The 20,262-nt window shown below is 41.5% G+C and overlaps 1 protein-coding gene across 1 annotated transcript in view; it reads left to right on the plus strand.

Moving 5' to 3' along the window:
• The first annotated feature begins 11,744 nt into the window (after nucleotides 1-11,744).
• Nucleotides 11,745-20,262, plus strand: part of CASP8AP2 (caspase 8 associated protein 2) — a 37,101-nt gene continuing 28,583 nt past the window's right edge. The window contains exon 1 of the mRNA XM_038554732.1: nucleotides 11,745-11,849. The gene's annotated coding sequence lies outside the window, so the exon portion shown is untranslated. The remainder of the gene's footprint in view (nucleotides 11,850-20,262) is intronic.

Here is a 20,262-nt window from a genome sequence, read left to right on the forward strand (position 1 = left end):
TTGCTAGCCCTACTCCCCTCTCAATCACCCTCCTCTCTGCCAGGTTCTGAGAAAGGACCCTCCATCAAGTAAATCTGTGTCTCTTCTAGGAAAACTCTATTCCTTTCCCACAGAAGTTGGCCTCATTGATGATCTGTTCTGTTTCCAAGATATCTGGGAGATTTTCCAAGACATATTAACAACCATGCATTTCTCACAATCCAACTTCTTTAACCAATACCTTCCTCTGCTATTGTTAAAAACAACAGGCCCAAAATGAAGCCTCTTATGCTAAGCCCCTCTTCACTAAACCCAGACTTAATTACAGTTTGGCTTGCCCAGAAATGGAATCTTAAACCAGTCAATTAAGAATTGCCAGATCAGTACTAGGTAGGTAATCTGCCTGAGAGACCCCTGCCAATCCCTGATAGAAACACACTTTGCAATAACCAATTTGATTTTTTTCCAGTATAACTTCTTTGTTCCCATTCTTTTGTCTATGTAAGTCTTTCATTTTGTGCAGCTCCTCGGAGTTCTTTTTTATTTTCTAGATTTTTTTTTTAAGATTTTATTTATTTATTCATGAGACACACACACACACACACACACACACACACACGCACACATAGAGGGGCAGAGACACAGACAGAGGGAGAAGCAGGCTCCATGCAGGGAGCCCGACACAGGACTCGATCCTGGGTCTCCAGGATCAGGCCCTGGGCTGAAGGTGGCACTAAACCGCTGGGCCACCAGGGCTGCCCTATTTTCTAGATTTCTAAAAAGATTTTATTTATTCATGAGAGACAGAGAGAGAGAGAGAGAGAGAGGCAGAGACATAGGCAGAGGGAGAAGCAGGCTCCATGCAGGAAGCCTAATGTGGGACTTGATCCCCGGACTCCAGGATCATGCCCTGAATCAAAGGCAGATGCTCAACCACTGAGCCACCTAGGCATCCCATTTTTTAAAAATAATTTTTTAAACATTTTATTTATTTATTCATGAGACACACACACACACACACAGAGGCAGAGACATAGGCATAGAGAGAAGCATGCTCCATGCAGGGAGCCCAATGTGGGACTCCATCCTGGGACTCTAGAATCATGCCCTGGGCCAAAGGCAGGTGCTCAACCACTGAGCCACTCAAGTGCCCTTTTCATTTTCTAGATTTAATGCTAGCTGATTCAAATAGATTTTTGCCAAAAAAAAAAAAATGTCCTTAAATAAACCCTTAAAATTTTTATTATGCCTCACTTTATCATCTAACATTATCAATAGGACCATTGATTAATTTTGCCTGATCTTGAACTTAATATAACTTAAATCACACAGTCTTATCTATGTCTGGCTTATAACACAATTTATTTTTTCTTTCTCTTATTGGTAAACATTTAGGTTGTTCCCAGTCACAGCTGTTTGAAAAAAGCCTTTATGAATATTATGATGCATGCCTCTTGATGTTCAAAAACACATAACTCTTGGGTATATAAGAGTAAAATTGCAGGACCATAGGCTGGGAATTTTATTTTATTTTATTTTATTTTATTTTGTTTTGTTTCAGACTGGGTAATTTAAACACATGCTGTGGTGGATAATGTCAAAGAGTTTTCTAAAATGGTTATACCAATTCACACAGTCATTAGAAAAGTGTGAAAGTTTCAGTTATTCTATTTCTTTGCTGATACTTGTTATTCTCAGACTTGTTATTTTAATGTTAGTCAGGCTGGTTGATTTGTAGAGGTATCTCACTGTTTGAATTTGCATTTCCCAGATGTGCAAGTATGTTAGTATGTTTTCAACTACTTAGTCATATGCATATGCTTTTTGAGTAGTTCTTTTGCCCATTTAAAGAAGTTGAGTTGTCTTTTTGTTACTGATTTGTGGATGTGAGTGTGGCTTGTTTTTTCTTTTGTTTTGTTTTGTTTCATATTCTGGATTTAATTCCTTGTCAGATATATGTATTATAAATATCTTCCCCTCATTGGTAATGAAAAAGTGTAGGACATTCTACTCCAAAATACACTGCTTCGGTATACTGATTACTTTGAGCAGTAGGCGCTTAAACAGCAAATACAGGGAGAGGCTTTCTCTGAGCTCCCTTCATCTGTCTAAAGATAGATCCTCCAAAAGGAGCTCAATTGTCATAAACCCCCTTCTTGAGAGTTTTATCAGCCAGGAAAGATCGACCCTTACCACAAAAGAGGAGACCAGAAGTCTATACCATACCCAGACAAAGTTTGTCACAAACTATCTTACCTCCTATCTATTTTTCTAAGGGTCCATTCATCTTTCTTAAAAATCATTTGCTTTTCCCTAGAAAGTTTACAGCCCCCCTCCACCTTCTCCTATTAAGAAGGTATATAAGATTTTACATCTCACTGCTTTTTTGGATACGTACTTTTTTGAATATACACAGTGGTGCCACAGTGATGCATATAATGTTAAAATCAATAAATCTGTAACAAATAAATAAATATATATACCTTTTATCCTGTTAAGCTGCCTGTTGTCAATTTATTTCATAAAACCACGTATAGAACCCCTAAGGATAGAGGGGAAGGCTTTCATCCTTTACAGTAGCTTTCCTTTTCATTATTTTTTTAAAAGATTTTATTTATTTATTTATTCATGAGAGACACACACAGAGAGAGGCAGAGACACAGGCAGAAGGAGAAGCAGGCTCCATGCAGGAAGCCCAATGTGGGACTCGATCCCAGGATTCTGGGATCATGCCCTGAGCCAAAGGCAGATGCTCAACCACTGAGCCACCCAAGTGTCCCTCCTTTTCATTATCTTAATAATATCTGTTAACAAACTAAAGTTCTTAATTTTAATAAAGTTCATTTTAAAAATGACTTATGGTTAATATTTCTTGTCCTGTTTTTTAAAAAAATCTTTGGCTACCTCAAAGTTACTAAATTATAATCCTGTATTTTCTTCTAGAGGCTTTATTGTTCTACCTTTTATTTTTAAATATTTTTAAATATTTTTATCTACTTATTCACGAGAGACACACAGAGAGAGGCAGAGACATGGCAGAGGGAGAAGCAGACTTCCTGCGGGGAACCTGAAGCAGACCCCAATCCCAGGACCCCAGGATCATGACCTGAGCCAAAGGCAGATGCTCAACCACTAAGCCACCTAGATGCCCCTTGTTTTACCTTTTAAATCTATAATCTGTCTCAAACTAATTTAATGCTTGGTATGAAGTAAAGAGTTTATTATTTATTTATTTATTTTAATTATTTTTTAAAAGATTTTATGTGTTTATTCATGAGAGACAGAGACAGAGAGAGAAAGGCAGAGACACAAGGCCAAGGGAGAAGCAGGCTCCACGCAGGGAGCCCAATGTGGGACTCAATCCTGGGGGACTCCAGGATCAAGACCTGAGCGGAAGGCACATGCTCAACTGCTAAGCCACCTAGGCATCCCCAGGGTTTATTTTTTAAACATCAATTTTTTTTGAGTAATCTCTACACCCAATGTGGTGCTCAAACTCATGACTCCAAGATCAAGAGTTGCATGCTTTACCAACTGAACCAGCCATGTACGCCGTTTTAAAAATATTAATATTTAGGTTTTTAAAAGTAATCCAGGGTTTATTTCAATATGGATACCCAGTTGCTCTGCACCATTTATTGAAAAGACAACATATACATATGTATGTATATATATATAAATTTATATTTATTTATTCATGAGAGACACAGAGAGAAAGACAGACGCAGAGACACAGGCAGAGGGAGAAGCAGGCTCCCTGCAGGGAACCTGATGTGGGACTGGATCCCAGGTCTCCAGGATTAGGCCCTGGGCTGAAGATGGTGCTAAACTGGTGAGCCACCTGGGCTCCCCAAGGGACCTCTTTTTCATGTACTGATATGCCACATCTCTGAGGCCTGGTCAGAATACTGGTATTCTGTGCCATGGTGTCTTTTGGCTGACATCACCCATTCAGTATGTTTCACTTTCCTCTGATCACCACATCTCATTTGTGGCTAGAGAAAATATTGTGACTGGGTTTTTCCTTTCCACTTGGAAAAGACGATCTTTTATCCACTGAATTGCTGTGACATCTTTGTCATAAATCATGTAACCCTATGTGTGTGGTTCTGTTTCTAGACTTTCCATTCTGTTCCATCAGGCTATTTGTCTATCTTTGCAGTCATCCTACATTGTTGTAATTACTGTAGCTGTTGAAATACGGTTGTAGTAGTCAGGGTTCTCCAGAGAAACAGAATCAATAGGAGATATGTATGTATAAACAAGTATTTCCTATAATATCCTATTATATATATTTTATTTTTAAAGATGTTATTTATTTATTTGACACACACACACAGAGAGAGAGAGAGAGAGAGAGAGCACAACCAGGGGGAGCAGGAGAGGGAGAAGTAGGCTCCCCACAGAGCCCTGGGATCATGACCTGAGCTGAAGGCAGATGCTTAAGCTACTGAGCCATTCAGATGCCCCTATTATATATATTATATATGTATGGAATTGACTAGTGAAATTATGGAGTCTAGGAAGTTCCATATCTGCCATCTGCAAGCTGGAGACCCAGGAAACTGAGTAGTGTAGGTCTAGTATCATTCCAAAGACCTGAGATCCAGGAGCACTGATGGTATAAATTGTGGTCCTATAGCAGGAGAGAATCCTCAAGCTGATGCCACACTTAGCATAAACTTAATGTGGGGCTCAATCCCAGGACCCTGAGACCATTCCCTGACCTGGAACCAAGAGTAGGCTACTTAACTGACTGAGCCACTCAGGCTTTTCTTATCTTTTTTTTCTTAAAGATTTTATTTTTATTTATAAAATATTTGTTAATTTGAGAGAGAGAGAGAGAGAGAGAGAGAGAGAGAGAGAGAGAACATGAGTAGGGGAGAGGCAAAGGCAGAGGAAGAGCCCGATGCGGGGCTGGTATCCCAGGAACCTGGTATCATGAACTGCTTCAGGCAGAAGCTTAACCAACTGAGTCATCTGGGTGCCCCTTAAGGATTTTATTTTTTTTAAAGATTTATTTATGATAGACATAGAGAGAGAGGCAGAGACACAGGCAGAGGGAGAAGCAGGCTCCATGCCGGGAGCCGGATGTGGGATTCGATCCCAGGACTCCAGGATTGCACCCTGGGCCAAAGGCAGGCGCTTAAACCGCTGAGCCACCCAGGGATCCCAAAGATTTTATATTTAGATAATCTATACACCCAGTATGGGGCTCAAGCTTATAACCTTGAGATCAAGAGTTGCTTGCTCTTCTGACTGAGCCAGCCAGGCACTCCCTCTAGAACCACTCTCATTGGCATTATCTTGCTTCAAATCCTCTGATTATACTATTCCCTTGTTCAGAATGCATTTCCATCCCACTCCCACTTTTTCCTTAGCTAACTTTTCCACTTTCAGGTCTTAGCTTAAAGGTTGCTGAATCTGAGAGGCTTTCTCCAGAAGAAAGTATCCCTGGTAGCACTTTATGAAATTGCTTCCTTTGTCTCTCTGACCACCCCAACTAGAGTCAAAGTTCTTGGGGTGAGAGACTATATATGATTCATCTTCATATTTCTAGTGATAATAGTAGCTTATCCCATGCCAGGGAACTTTAAGAGTTTTACATGTGTCAACCCATTTAATCCTCACAATAATCTATGAGGTAGATAGTATTGACTTAGAATCCCCTCAAGAGAACTGGCTGGCTCACACAGTAGGCTCAATAAATATATGTGAATTAATGAAGTTTGTTACAGTCATGTAGAACTTAACAAACCAGGCTGTTTTCTGCTTCCTTGTATTTCTTCCTACTGTACTCTGTACTTAAAATAGACTTCACTCCTTCCATTTCTGCTACCATCAACAGGATCTACTTTTCAATGCTTTCCTTAAAAATTCTCTCTTCTACTCCATCCTTTTCTTCTTCTTTTTTAAGTTTTAAAAAATATTTTATTTATTTATTCATGAGAGACAGAGAGAGAGGCAGAGACACAGGCAGAGGGAGAAGCAGGCTCCCGAAGCGGAACTTGATCCCAGGACCTTAGGATCACAACCTGAGCCTAAGGCAGACGCTCAACCACCAAGCCACCCAGGTGCCCTTCCCCTCCCCCTCCCCCTCCCCCTCCCCCTCTTCTTCTTCTTCTTCTTCTTCTTCTTCTTCTTCTTCTTCTTCTTCTTCTTCTTCTTCTTCTTCTTCTTCTTCTTCTTCTGTAACCCAAGCTTTCCAAGTGTAGTTTGATCATTCTTTTCCAGGGTACCCACTGTTCCACATGCTCCTATTTAGAATTATCAGTAATCCTCTTTTTCTGGGGTTGAGCCTTTCTTTTTATATTCTTAATACACAGAGGGCATTCAATAAATGCTTTCTGATGATTGGGAAATATCAGTGAGGGTGACAGAACATGAGATACTCAACTCTGGGAAACGAACAAGGGGTAGTGGAAGGGGAGGTGGGCGGGGAGTTGGGGTGACTGGGTGACAGGCACTGAGGGGGGCACTTGATGGGATGAGCACTGGTTGTTATGCTATATGTTGGCAAATCAAACTCTAATAAAAATATACAAAAAATGCTTTCTGAATGAATTAATAAATGCCACTGTCCAAGAACAGCAACTTCTTTCCAGAGTGTACATTTTTCCAAAGCTGTGAACAGTCTTCTAGCCACTTCATACAAACAAATGCTATGAGTCCAACTAAGGTCACCATGCCAGGATCCTGCAGAAAAAAAAATATGTGTATATTCGCAGGTACCCCTAAATTCTTTTAGGTACAACCACAGCGGGCAGCCCCGGTGGCGCGGCGGTTTAGCGCCTCCTGCAGGCCAGGGCGTGATCCTGGAGACCATGAATCTGAGTCCCACGTCAGGCTCTCTGCATGGAGCCTGCTTCTCCCTCTGCCTCTGTCTCTGTCTCTGCCTCTCTCTCTCTCTCTCTCTCTCTCTGTGTCTCTGAATAAATAGATAAAATCTTAAAAAAAAAACTCACAGCACCTAGTATGTTACCTACCCTATGTCTTTAATGAGTATTTGTTAAAGTGAAGGGATGATACTGAACGAATGAGACACTGAAGGAAATAAGAGAATCAACATTTGACAGTGCCACACTTCTATGTTCCAAGAATTTGGCTCTTCCAGGTTGCAAGGAGGAGAGAAGTGCTGAGGTGTAGTGAAAGATGCATGGAGAAGAAAAGGAAGCCCAGGAAGCTCTGGCAATAGGTCTCTGAGGCAGGCAGGAGCAGTGTCTTTCTCTCCCCATGTCTCAGCAGGTATGCTAATGGTCTTAAAAGCATCTGGGTCTATTGGGGACATGTCATCTGGGACAGTCATTTTTGTAGCGACTTGTCAAATTCACATCTTAGTTCCTTTCCATCACTGTCTCACTCTTCTGCCTCTCCCTGACCTTATGGTTTCAGTTGTTTCAGTTACCTTTTTCCCCCTCTGTATCAGTTATTTCAATTACTTTTTTTAAAAATATTTTTTAAAGATTTTATTTATTTATTTGAGAGAGTGACAGAGCAAGCATGAACAAGGTGGTGGGGGGGATGGGCAGAGGGAGAGGGAGAAGCAGACTCCCCTCTGAGCAGGGAGCTCATGCGGGGCTTGATTCCAGGACCCTGGGATCATGACCTGAGCCAAAGGCAGATGCTTAACCACCTGAGCCACCCAGGCACCCCGTCAATTACTTTTTTTCCTCTGTGTATTTTGTATCTAAAACTCCCTTACAGAAAAGATCTGAATGCATCAGCTGGCAGTTTGTCACCATCTAATAAGAATATAGTTGACCCTTGAACAACACAGGCTTGAAGTAAGCAGGTCCACTTATATCTGGATTTCTTCTCTCTCTCTCTTTTTTTCTCTCTTTTTAAAAAATAAATACAGTACAGTACTATACATGTATTTTCTTTTCCTTATGACTTTTAAAATTTTGTTTATAACATTTCCTTTACTCTAGCTTACTTTGTTGTAAGAATATAGCATATAATACCCATAACATACAAAATGATTTGACTATTTGTTTTTGTGAAGGCTATTAGTAGTTAGGTTTGGGATCCCTGGGTGGCGCAGCGGTTTGGCGCCTGCCTATGGCCCAGGGCGCGATCCTGGAGACCCGGGATCGAATCCCACGTCGGGCTCCTGGTGCATGGAGCCTGCTTCTCCCTCTGCCTATGTCTCTGCCTCTCTCTCTCTCTCTCTCTCTCTCTGTGACTATCATAAAAAAAAAAAGTAGTTAGGTTTTTGGGAAGTCAAAGTTATTGTTGAATGTATTGCTAGTCAGGTATTATTGCTTCCAGACCTTTTAAGGAACAGAGGAAAGAAATACATATTTTTTAAAATCATGAGGTCATGTTGACATTTCCAATTCAGATTTAATAGTATAAGATTTCCCTCTAATTTAAAAAATTTTTCCCCCCTCTCTAATTTTTTGATTTTATGTTTGGATCTATTTTCTCTTCCATTAAATATCTTGGTTCTGGGATCCCTGGGTGGCGCAGTGGTTTAGCGCCTGCCTTTGGCCCAGGGCGCGATCCTGGAGCCCCTGGATCGAATCCCATATCGGGCTCCTGGTGCATGGAGCCTGCTTCTCCCTCTGCCTGTGTCTCTGCGCCTCTCTCTCTCTCTCTCTCTCTCTCTGTGTGACTATCATAAATAAATAAAAAAATAAATATCTTGGTTCCTAAAAATATTAACATATTACATATTTATCTTACAACATATGTTAAATAGTTACAAAATTACAAAATTACAATATTAAGGCTAACAATAAAACTGCATAAAGTATAAGATTTCTTTGGAGTTCTTTTTGTGCTTGGAATAAACCCTACTTACAATCAGAGCATTGTGTTTAAATGTTACTTGAGATAATTTTTTGGTTTGAATGGTTATATTTCTCTTGTTGACACAGTTCATTTATTTCAATTTGTTTTCCATTTTAGCATTTTTTCTTTCTGATTTGACTCAATCTTTGAATATATGGAACACTTCCATGAAGCAAAAGCAAAAGTTTATAAAAAGGCAATTGCAGCACTTTAAATAGGTGAAATACATGGTATGTAAATTCTTTGTCAAGAAAACTGTTATTTAAAAAAAGCAGTTATTGAAAAAGGAAGAACAGCTATGTATATTTGCATATAAAAGTACTTAAATGGAAAGATTTTAAAAAGGCATACTCGAAGGAGTTTCCTTTCTTCTTTATCCCTCCAGCCAGTTTCTTTCCCTGGTAAATTACTCTTTTATTAGGTTTTAATTTTATTAGTTTTTTTTTAAAGATTTTATTTATTTATTCATGAGAGACACACACAGAGAGAGGGGCAGAGACAGGCAGAGGGAGCAGCAAGCTCCATGCAGGGAGCCCGATGTGGGACTCGGTCCAGGGACTCCAGGACCACACCTGAAGGTGGCGCTAAACCGCTGAGCCACCAGGGCTGCCCAATTTTATTAGGTTTTAATCTTTCACGTGTCCCTTATGCAAAGAGAAGCAAATATATATCTATTCTTTTTCTAATTTATTCCTACACAAAAGCTAGCATACTATGCTGTACTTTTTCCTTCCTTAACACTACACGTTGTAGATTACCCTCATTTAAGTACATGTAGACATCTTTAGGAATTGTTTTTTTCTTTCTGTAGTTGTGTGTGTGTGTTTTTAAGATTTTATTTATTTATTCATGAGAGACACAGAGAGAGAGGGGGGGGGCAGAGACACAGGCAGAGGGAGAAGCAGGCTCCATGCACCGGGGGCCCGACGTGGGATTCGATCCCGGATCTCCAGGATCGCGCCCTGAGCCAAAAGCAGGCGCCAAACCGCTGCGCCACCCAGGGTTCCCGAAATAGCTTTTTAAAAAGGAACATTTGTAATTATGAGTTCAGATTTCATAAAACATGTAACTGTGTTACATCTGTTTTCTTTAAAAAAAGATGCCAATTCCTTCAGTTGACTTCTAGAAGTATCCCAAATTCCCAAGTTGGCATTGATTGAAGTCTTTCTAAGCAAACATTTTCAAATCAATCGGTTTCTATTCATTGTAAAGTTTTTAAGAAGTACTGGTAAAATGAGAGCCTTTGTAAGGAGTTCAGTAATAGGGCCACTCTTCTCTGGAAGATAAGTTTGGGGAAAACTTCAGTTATCCTTGAGGTATATATTCTACGTTCTCAATAAATATTTTTTGATAAATGCTTTTATGAACCCATGCAGAAAACCCATACTCAATCAGTTGCCAAGTTTGGTTGATTTCACCTCCTAAATATTCTAAAATCTATCCTCTCTATTACCTACCATTTTTTCCAGAGCATTTTCTCTAGCTTGGATCATCTAGTTAGAGCATCTCAAAATTCTCCTTCTTAAGGACAGAGGATTTTAATAATGCAAATCAGATCACAACCACACCAAGCTAAAATCCACCAATGCCTCATTATTTAAAGGTGAAATCCAAGCTCTCTGACATATGTAAGGACTTCCAAGTTCTGACCCCCGTCTCCCCCACCAGCCTCATCTCATACTTCATGCCCCATAATAAATGCCACATAGTTGCACACCCTTTAATCTTTTCTAGTCTCCACTACCTGGAATGCTTGCCTAACTTCTCAGAAACAAAGCTGGTTGGGGTAGAATCTAGGAAACCAGTGTTCTTCCAGAACATACTCTCCTAAATGGGGGGGGGGGGGGAGGTGTCTTTCTGAAAAATTAAAAAATATGTAATAAGTTCATAGGACAGTTACAAATTACTAAAATGGACAAACAGGTGGAAAGGGTTAGAAAGCAAGATGAAGATTCCCCTGATCAGGTAGGAGAGGAAGTCATCTTTGTTTTACTCCCCCACCAATCAATGGCCTAGACTCAGTCTCTGGAGGCTAGACCCTACAGGCACCTCCATTCCCTGCAGATTCTATAAGACAATTCAGGTAGTCTGCCCTCCAGAAAGTGCTCCTGTTCCTCCCATCCCACCTGACTTGGATAGCCCCTCTTCAAAGCTCCCAAAGCCCTGGGCTCAATTGTTGGCCTATCTTGCAGGAGAGTGTTGAGGACAAGGCACAGCGCTTATTCATGATCATGTAGCCAGCGTCTAGCACCTCGTCTGACACGCAGTTGACTGACACTCGATAGAATTTACAGAATTAAGGACTATATGGTGGCTCAGCAGTTTAGCGCCGCCTTCGGCCCAGGGTGTGATCCTGGGGACCCGGGATCGAGTCCCTCATCGGGCTCCCTGCACGGAGCCTGCTTCTCCCTCTGCCTGTGTCTCTGCCTCTCTCTGTGTGTCTCTCATGAATAAATAAATAAAATCTTTTTTTTTTAAAATATTTATTTATTTTTATTTTTTTAAGATTTTATTTATTTGTTCATGAGAGACAGAGAGAGAGAGAGAGAGGCAGAGACAGAAGCAGGCTCCATGCCGGGAGCCCGATGTGGGACTCGATCCCGGGTCTCCAGGATCACGCCCTGAGCCAAAGGCAGGCGCTAAACCACTGAGCCACCCAGGGATCCCCCAATAAATAAAATCATAAAAAAAAAGTTAAATGAAAATAAAAGACAAGGCCTTCTCAGAGCTTACTTTCCCTTTCATTAAAGACCTTTCCCCAGACCCCGCCCCTAATTTATCCGAGGTCCCGCCCCTTCCGCTGCGAAGCCCCGCCCCCAGCTTAGGCCCCGCCTCTTTCTCTTAAAGTCCGCACAAGCCTACGTGAGTTTGGCGCCAACCGTGGTTTTTTTTTCCGCCCTCCCAAAGGCGGGAACTAGTTCTGTGCGCCGGGACGTGCTTTACGTGTGGTCTGATTGGCCATGGATGCTCAGTCCCGCCTCCGCGTCCTGACTGCGCCCTGGCATTGGCGGAGATGCCAGGGAGACCTCGGTGTCCAGAAGGGAGCCCCGGCTATCTCGGGCTAGGCAGGGCGGGTAAGTTGGTGTGGGGGTCCGGTCGGCTCGGGGCTGTTGGGGAAGAGACTGAATGGCGCGGTAGTGCCCCAAGCGGAAGCTGGTGGTGTCCGGGGAGCCAAGGAGTCGAAGGGAGCCGCGGAGTCGGGGGAGGGGGGCGCGCCCGGTGTCCGGGGCCCGCAGGTCGCTGCGTTCCCGCCGCCTCGGGTGCAGTTTCTGGGTTTGCTTTCGCGTCCCTCTGTGGTCCCTCGAGAGGATCCGGGGGCGCTTGGGGCGAGCGCACGTAGGAGCTGCCCTTCCGACTGCTCCTCCCGCCCCTCCCCCTCCCCCCGTCTTGTCTTGGAATGTACTCCGCAAAGCTTTCGGATGGGATTCTGCAGGAATGGGTCTTTGCTAAGTGTCAGGTGGTCATTGATGTCGGTTGTTTTCGAGACTGTAATAATCCAGCGAAGTTACCTTCATCTCCGCAACGCCTGGAACCGTACCTGACACATAGTCGGCCCCCAACTCAGTTGTTCATGTAGAATTAGCAGAATCTCGGGATTTGTGCGTCGGGGATCAAGTTGGCGTTGACTCTGATTCTTCCCCTAGTCTTTCGCAGATTTTTCCCTCATCTCCATTCTCCGCAGCTAGAGCTCCAAACCTTTCCCTTCCTCAGTGCCCCTCCCCCAATCCCATGGGCAAGAATTCCCCAACCCCCACCCCATTTATCTTCTAGAGTTTCTTCCCATTTCACAAGACGTGGCCCCCGTTCAATGAAAAATTATTTTTCCATCTATGAATATTCTTCATTTTTGTCATTTGGCTTTAAAGGAGCTGGAATCTAATCCCAGTAATGCCATGTAGCGGCTGTTTGACCTTGGGGCAAGTTTCTTAATCATTCGTTATCTGTTTACTCATCTATAAAATGGGAAAAGGAATAGTTATACTTAATGGGACTTCGGGAAGATTTAAATAATGTATTTGGAACATTGAAGGCCCCGGCCCATAGTGGTCAGTATATGCAGTGTTTGTTATTATTTTCCCTTTACATTTTCTTCAGGGCTCTTGCTCTATTAGATTTAGCCTTTCCCATGAGCCTTAAAATATACTCTCCTTCTCCCCTCACTTTTTCCTGTTTTTCTCTACAAATGCTTATTTCATTCTTTTTCTTTTCTTCTTCTTTTTTTTTTTTAAGGAAAATTTCCTTTAGACTGTCTTTTTAAGACATTGTCCTGTCACAAAAGGGTAGGTAATCTTTCTCTCATATGCTCCGTCTTCACATCTGAATCCATTGGAATTGTTCCTAAAATAATTGGGTGACTTCGCAGCTCTTTTCTTTCATCATCATGGTTCTCAACATGTAAAATTTTGCCTCCACACTTTGCATAGGTGTAACACTCCTCTGTCAATAGTACCTCACCTTGTATGTTGAGATACTCATTTGGGGGAAGGTGAGGGCCCGTGTGAATAAGCCCCTCTTTCCAAGAAATTCTGTACATAATTCTTCCTCTTCCTTCTCCCTTCTCTTCCAGGAGAATCATGGGCCTTTGTGATTTCAAGAGAGTAATCTGATCTCTACCAATTAGGTTTTGTCTTTTGTGCTACATACTCCAGTTTCCAGTTTTTTATTAGACAACTTCACCTGCATGTCCAACAGATAATTCATCATGTTTTCTTTGGTTCTCTGTTTGAGTTAAAAGCAGGACTACCTTGTTGTCGAAGGTAGGAACTTCAGAGTTGTCATTAGTAAATTGGGAATATCAGTAATTCAACAAATACTTTTTTTTTTTTTTTTTTTTTTTTATTACCTACTGACTTGGAAGGCCCTGTGCGGAGAGCTGGGGATACAATGGTGAACAGAACAGAGCCAGTCCTGGTCTTCATGGAGCTTATAGTCCATTGGATGAGATGGACATTTCTTTAGGAATTCCCACAAAAAATGTAATCATAAACTGAAAAGAGGCCATATAGAGAAAGGACACAGTGGTATAATAATATATATGAGAGGGACTGATCTAGCGGAGAGAGAGAAGCCAGGGAGGCTCAAATGTTACTTAAGCCAAAATACTAGAGATAAGTTAAACGATGGTAGGAGCATTGAGGAAAGACCATTCCTTGCAGAAGCCCTGTGGTGGGAGGGGACAAATGGCATGTTCAGGGATGAAAGAAGGTCAATTTGATCAAGAGTAAAGACTTCTGGGAAGTGGGGAAGTAGGATGCAGATTAACACTGGAATTGTGGGCGGAGGCCAGGTCACTCTGGACCTTGTAAACACAATTGTGACAATTTTTTTTAAAAGATTTTATTTATTTTTTCATAGAGACAGAGAGAGAGAGAGAGGCAGAGACACAGGCAGAGGGAGAAGCAGGCTCCATGCAGGGAGCCCGACGCAAGACTTGATCCCGGGTCTCCGGGATCATGCCTTGGACTGAAGGCGGCACTAAACCGCTGAGCCACCTGGGGTGCCCCAAAATTTATTTTTTAATCTGAAATCAACAGGAAGCACTGATGAGTTTTAAGCAAAGGAGGGAACATGATTAGACTTGCATTTTAGAAAAGTCAGATATGTTACTTGGGTTTCATCTAGTAGGAATTGGAAGAAACCAACGAAGGTGTTTTTTTTTTTTTTTTTTAAGATTTATTTATTTATTTATTTATTTAAATTTTTTATTTATTTATGATAGTCACAGAGAGAGAGAGGCAGAGACATAGGCAGAGGGAGAAGCAGGCTCCATGCACCGGGAGCCTGACGTGGGATTCGATCCCAGGTCTCCAGGATCGCGCCCTGGGCCAAAGGCAGGCGCCAAACCGCTGCGCCACCCAGGGATCCCTATTTATTTATTTATTATTCATGATAGACACAGAGAGAGAGAGAGAGAGGCAGAGACACAGGAGGAGGGAGAAGCAGGCTCCATGCTGGCGGCCTGATGTGGGACTCGATCCCGGGACTCCAGGATCGCACCCTGGGCCAAAGGCAGGCGCCAAATTGCTGAGCCACCCAGGGATCCCCCCACCGAGGGTTTTTAAAGCAAGACAATATCATGATCAAATCTGGATTTCAGGAATTTAACTCTAGCAAGAAGAGTATAGAAAATATTACTTACAAAAAATAGAGAAGACTATGAAAACAGTACAGGAGACCATGAGAGGTGACTGAGCTATAGCAGAGATATAAGCAGATCTGAGTTTTCTGTGGAGAATCAAAAAGATTTAACGGAAAGTGTATTCAAATGTGCACTTCTGACCATTTCAAAACCACAGCCTGACTTGCCTTTTCAAATTACAAAAAGTAAGAGATTTCTGAAATTCTAATATAGAGGTATTCACACCCAGACTTGCTTGTGAGCTCATAGATGTAGTGGGGAGATGGTATCAGGGATTGTGTTTGCAAACAGGAGCCTGTTTTCACTGAACCTTGGGGATTTTGGAAACCTTGGGACAGTGAATGATGGGGCTAGAAAGTAGGCATCAGTATGTATCAAGGTAGGGTGTTTGGACTTTATTCAGTAGATATTGGGAAGTAATGGAAAGGTTTTGAGCAGGAAATAATACGAGCAGGATTACTTCAGAAAAACCCAACAGTTGTGTTTGGCATGTATTTGGAGAGAGGAGATAATTAGATAACTATAGTGGAGCCTAAAATAAAATGCAGATAGCAAGATCAAGGATAAATGGGAGAAACATTGCAGACCATTATATATTCAGCAGACTATTAATAGTCAGCAGACTATTAGGGGATGCTAAGTGCTACCCAAGTAGACATGTCAGGAGGTGACAGATGTTGATGGGAAGATGATCTCTCTTGGTTTTGGACTTGGTGAGTTTGGACTTAAAGGAATGTGTTTATTAACTTTAGCATCTTGTTGCTGACTGCTGATTTGTGTTTTAGTTCAAATGTTACTAATTTTCAAGTACTCTGAGGTGGCAGCAGAGGAGTCTATAAATCTGAAATGGTACTCTTTTGGTACACTTTTTTGTGGCAGTACTTACTCTTTATGTTTGTGTTTGCTTGTGTTAGCTTATCAAGTATTTAACCCAATGAAATAAATTTTGCTTTGTAGTGGTAGAAAAGAAGATATTGATGTCCAGGACCTCACTGCCTTAAGATAGCATTCAAATATATTTTTATAAGGGCCCAATTGCGTTTAGAGCTAGTTAGGTGTTATTGAAGTTGAAATAATCATAGCTCTGTGAAATCTTTCCTGTGAGCTTTTTGTGGCAAATGAAACTATAAAGAAAATAAATTTGTGTTAAGACACTAAGTTTGTGTAAAGTTGTTAGAGCAGCAATAGGAAAGGATTATACTCAAATTATGCATATTTTATGTTGCTACATATGGTTAGTAGTTATTATATTGGACAGCTCAGATATACAGAACATTTTTATCGTCATAGAAAGTTCAGTTGGGGGATCCCTGGGTGGCGCAGCGGTTTGGCGCCTGCCTTTGGCCCAGGGCGCGATCCTGGAGACCCGGGATCGACTCCCACGTTGGGCTCCCGGTGCATGGAGCCTGCTTCTCCCTCTGCCTGTGTCTCTGTCTCTCTCTCTCTCTCTGTGACTATCATAAATAAATAAAAAATATATATTTAAAAAAAAAAAAAAAAGAAAGTTCAGTTGGCCAGCACTGGTCTAAGGAAGGTAGTTTTCTGGACACCTCATTGGCTCAGTAGTGTAACACGCAACTCTTGGTCTTGTGGGTTGTAAGTTTGAGCCCCATGTTGGGTATACATATTACTTAAAAGTAAAATCTTAAAAAAAAAAAAAAAAAGGGAAGGTAGTTCTCAAAGTGTGGTCCTTGGATTAGCAGCATGACCTGGGAACTTTTTAAACATGCAGATTTTTAAGTTTCACTCCAGACCTACAGAGTCAGAAATTTGGGAGATGGGACCCATCAACCTTGTGTTCTAACTCCTCCAGGTATTTCTGATGTATGCTAAAGTCTAAGAACAACTTTAGAAGGCAAATAATTGCAGTGGAGGTAGCCGAATGTAATGGTATGTTCAGTGTGTCAGTACAATAAGGGAATGAGGATTGTGTCTCTAGAAAAGGGGCTTCTCTATTATGGTAGTTGGGTTTGGGAAGAGGATGAACAGTCCAGGTAAAGAAACAGAAGATGCAGGATATTGTGGATTTAAGTACATGGCATAGGGGATCCCTGGGTGGCGCAGCGGTTTGGCGCCTGCCTTTGGCCCAGGGCGCGATCCTGGAGACCCGGGATCGAATCCCACGTCGGGCTCCTGGTGCATGGAGCCTGCTTCTCCCTCTGCCTGTGTCTCTGCCTCTCTCTCTCTCTCTCTCTGTGACTATCATAAATAAATGAAAATTAAAAAAAAAATAAGTACATGGCATAATTTAGGAACTGCAAGTACAGTCTGCAATGGCAGACTGGATGGCTTTGGCTCTTTGCCTGGTGTTTGGGTGCCCCACAAAGACGGAAGAAAATCATGCTTACCTCCTTGCAAGACAAAGGCTGTTGCTGTACTGAGATCAGAGGAAGAAAGGGGACTGATGGACATCTAGGGTAATGGCATTAACATAGGACTAGAGTCCTTCCAGGCTTGCTGCATTTGGCTGCTATAATTTATGGTACATAATCTTTTAATCTGGGAAGAATGGTGTCTGAACCAATATAATTTCTACATTACACTAACATCATTTCTCTATTTCTCAATAATGTGTACTACCTTGCATTATAGAAACTAATGGTGTAGTACAGAATGTCTCATGTGGCTAAATGCGGTAGGTGAGGGGAGCAATGTGAGATAGAAAAGTTGTGATATTTCTGGAAAGGCCTTGTGTTCTGTGCTAGACAAGCTTAATTCACAGTAATGTTTTCAGTAGCTCTTAAATATTTTTGGCGTGGGAGTGAAACACGGGTTAGACGTTACAGGATTTTTGCTTTAGTGGTTGAAGGAAGGGTGCCTGGGTGGCTCAATTGGTTAAGTGTCTAATTCTTGATTTAGGCTCAGGTTATAATCTCAGCGTCATGAGATGAAGCCTCATGTCAGGCTCCATGCTGAGCGTGGAGTCTCTTTAAGATCTCTCTTCCTTTCATTCTGCCCCTTCTCCTGCTTGTGCACACCCATGCATGCTGTCTCAAAAAAATCTTAAAAAAAAAGGAAGTGCTAGAAGGAAAAAGGCTTTGGTAGTATGGAAACTAGCTAGGAGACTGTAATAATTTAAGTGAAAAATAATTAGAAACTGGAATAACTGAGTGAAAAGGAGACATTAAATTTGAGAGATTTAAAAATAAAGTCGCTAAGAATTTGTGACCACTTGAAAGTGAGTGTGGGGCAGCCCCGGTGGCCCAGTGGTTTAGTGTCACCTTTGGCCCGGGGTGTGATCCTGGAGACCTGGGATCGAGTCCCACATCGGGCTCCCTGCATGGAGCCTGCTTCTCCCTCAGCCTGTGTCTGCCTCTTTCTCTCTCTGTGTGTGTCTGTCATTAATAAATAAATAAAATCTTAAAAAAAAAAAAAAAAGAATGGGTAAGAAAACAGAAGTTTAAAAAAAAAAGAAAGTGAGTGTGGATTAAAGAAAAGAATCAAATATAATGGAAATTTGTAGCTTGAGAATGAGTTGAGGCAAAAGATGATTGTTTATATTTCCCATATCCAGGCATCTACCCTATTTTCTTTCTTCCATTATTATATCTCACATAAACATCCTTTTCATTCCCACTGTCTCCATCTTGGATTATTTTATTATGTGGACCCATAGTAGCCTCCTTTCTAGTTTCTTTTCCTACACTTTCTAGTTCATTCCACACATTAATCTTTCCATTTCATTTTTTATACCAGTGTTTCTAACTCATAAACCTTCAGTGCTCCTGTTTTTGAAAGTTCAAGACCAGATTCCTTGGTTTGACATTTAGTTTCTTCTGTTTGACTCTAATGAAATTTGAGTCTTATCCTCCATCCTCTTCTGCCTGAGGCCCAGGAATATATGCCTTCTCTCCAAAGTTAATGGTGTCCTCATTTGTAATCTACCTCCCATGCCTCTATTGATATGCAGGTCTTTTGTCTACAAAGCAAATCATCAGCAATGTGTATGCTCTTATTCTCCACACATCTTTGCCAACATTTGGGAGAGGATAATGGCTACAAGGGGACATAAGGAGTACTTCTAGGGTGTTGTTAATGGTGTCCTCATTTGGAATCTGTCTCCCACTCCATTGATACGCAGGTCCTTCTACAAAATAAGTCATCAGCAATGTGGTACACATCTCCATGCATTTTTGCCAACATTTGGGAGTGGTTACAAGGGGGCATGAGGAGTACTTCCGGGGTGCTGATAGTGCTCTGTTTCTGGATCTGGATGGTAGTCAGATGGATGTGCTTAGGTTGTTAAAAATCATAGGACTGTCTATTAATGATTTGTGCTTTTTTTCTATATTTATGTTATACTTCAGTAAAAAGCTTACTCCCTTTCCATCAAAATAAAAAATGTCCTGGCTCTCATAGGCCCTTTACACTTCAGTTTGAATTTTATGGTCAACTTCTTAAGTTTGGGTGAAATTGCATTGAGTTTATAAAGTTGGGGAAAATTGCCAACGTTGATAATGAATTTTCCTATATGTGAATTATATTTATTTCTTAATTGTTTTTTAAAGACTTTTTAGAATATTTATTTATTTACAAGGGAGAGAGGGAAAGAGAGAGCCCAAGAGTGCAAGAGCACAAGCAGGAGGGGCAAAAGGGAGAGGAAAAGAGAATCTCAAGTAGACTTCTCTTTGAGTGCAGAGCCTGATGCCAAGCTTGATCCATGACTCCAAGATCATGGCTAGAGCTGAAACCAGGAGTAGGCACTTAACTGACTGGGGGACCCAGGCACCTCTAAAGATTTTATTTTTTAAAATTTTTATAAAGATTTTATTTATTTATTTTGAGAAAGCACACCCGTGAATGAGGGGGAAGGGAAGAAGGAGAGGGAGAAGCAAGCTAGCAGGCTCTCCACTGAGTGGGGAGCCTGATAGACATGGGACTCGACCCTAGGATGCTGGGATCATGACCTGAGCTGAAGGCAGATGTTTAACCGACTGAACCATCCAGGTGCCCCTGTCAACATGATTTATGACTATTGATACAGGTTTCCTCATTGTTAAGCCCTGCCATTATTAATTTACTAGTATCAGTATGGACTGATATATTTATGCTTTGGGTTATAATACAATACTACTTTAATTTGTTGCTCAAATTGTTCCAGCTTGGGCTCTTCAGGGCTGTCAGTTGGTTCCAGTGGCCCTTTTTGACATACTTTAATCAATTGTTTTTAAGCTTGAGGGAGATTTTTAAAAACTTCATTGATTAATTTAAGGTATATTTATTTATTTTTAGTAATCTCTTTACCCAGTGTGGGGCTCACACTCAGGACCCTGAGATCAAGAGTTGTGTGCTCTACCAACTGACAGCCAGGCACCTCCTTCATAAATTTTTTTGGACACTGCTTTACT

The sequence above is a fragment of the Canis lupus genome, chromosome 12, assembly GCF_011100685.1.
Source record: "Canis lupus familiaris isolate Mischka breed German Shepherd chromosome 12, alternate assembly UU_Cfam_GSD_1.0, whole genome shotgun sequence".
NCBI lineage: Eukaryota > Metazoa > Chordata > Mammalia > Carnivora > Canidae > Canis > Canis lupus.